The sequence below is a fragment of the Nicotiana attenuata genome, chromosome 7 (genome assembly GCF_001879085.1).
Source record: "Nicotiana attenuata strain UT chromosome 7, NIATTr2, whole genome shotgun sequence".
Taxonomy (NCBI): Eukaryota; Viridiplantae; Streptophyta; class Magnoliopsida; order Solanales; family Solanaceae; genus Nicotiana; species Nicotiana attenuata.
This window is the reverse complement of record NC_031995.1, coordinates 85118207-85120004: the sequence shown is the minus strand read 5'-3', so window position 1 is coordinate 85120004 and position 1798 is coordinate 85118207.

Genomic DNA, 1798 nt, shown 5'->3' with positions numbered 1-1798 from the left:
AAAGAACTCCAGACGTACGGACCGAATACACGTTGTCATCGAAGTGCAGTGAAGTCGGCGGCGTGGGCTATTAGTCACGACCGAGGACATCACTAGAAATTCGTAGTGCCCATATCTCGTCCTGAAAGCCGTTTTCATAATGTCTGAATCCCTAATCTTCAGCTGGTGATAGCCCGATCGAAGGTCAACCTTAGAGAATACCCTTGCTCCGTGAAGCTGATCAAACAAATCCTCAATACAGGGTAGTGGGTACTTGTTCTTCACTTTCACCTTGTTCAGCTGTCTGTAATCAATGCACATTCTCATCGTGCCATCCTTCTTCTTTACAAAAACACTGGTGCACCCCAAGGTGACACACTCGGGCGAATGAACCCCTTATCTAGGAGTTCCTGAAGCTGTTCCTTCAACTCTTTTAACTCCGCTGGTGCCATACGATAGGGAGGGATAGAGATGGGCTGAGTGCCCGGCACCAGATCAATACCGAAATCAATGTCCCTGTCCGGCGGCTTGCCCGGCAGGTCCGCTGGAAACATATCAGGGAAATCCCTCACAACGGGAACCGAATCAAGACTAGGAGTCTCAGCTCCAACATCTCTAACGAAAGCCACGTACGACAAACAACCCTTCCCAACCATCCGTTGGGCTTTTAGGAAGGAAATCACCCTGCCGGGTACATAGTCAGTCACGCCTCGCCACTCGATCCTCGGAGTACCCGGAATAGCCAACGTAACTGTCTTGGCATGACAGTCCAGAATAGCGTGGTACGGAGATAACCAATCCATACCCAGAATCACGTCGAAATCCACCATGCCCAATAATAACAAGTCAACTCGGGTCTCCAGACCCCCAATAGTAACAAGACAGGATCGATATACGTGATCCACGATAACAGTATCACCCACCGGGGTATATACATGCATAGGCAAGGCAAGACAACCACGGGTCGTACCCAAATGATGAGCAAAATATGAAGATACATAGGAGTAGGTAGATCCGGGATCAAATAAGACAGAGGCATCCCTGTGGCAGACTGAGATAATACCTGTGATGACTGCATCTGATGCACTGGCGTCTCTCCTATCTGGAAGAGCATAGAATCAAGCCTGACCACCGCCAGTACGGTCCTCACCCCTGGGGTGACCTCTGGCTACCTGACCTCCACTCCTAGCTGACTGAGTGGGTGCTGAAGAAACAGGAGCAGAAGATGAGGGCTGATCCCTCTGCTGAGACTGTCTACTACGGAACCGGGGACACTGTCTCCTCATATGACCCAACTCACCGCACTCGTAGCAACGACCCGAAGCTGGAGAAGGGGACTAATGGGAACCCCTCGCTGCAGATGAACCCTGGGCTGAAGAAGCAGGAGCAGAGCTCTGAGCTGGAAGGGCACTCAGTGCAGGCTGGCTCTGTTGATGACCCTGATGACCACGGCCTGACGAAGCCCCATTGGACTCTGAACGACCTGACTGAGGAGGTCTGAAGGAACGACCTCTGCTGCGCTGGAACTGGCCCCTAGACGGAGCACCACTGAAACTACCTGAACCTCGAGGCCTCTTAGCCTCCCTCTCCTCACGCTCCCGATGACGATCTGTCTCAATCTGACGAGCCGCATCAACTACCTCCTCAAATGTAACTGCTGTAGCCCTTTCTCTAGTCATCAATATGCGGATTGGATAGTTGAGGCCATCCACAAACCTCCTGATCCTCTCGCGATCTGTCGGAATCATCCACGTAGCATGCCGAGCTAGCTGTGTAAACCTCAACTCATACTGAGTCACTGTCATATCTCCCTGAGTCA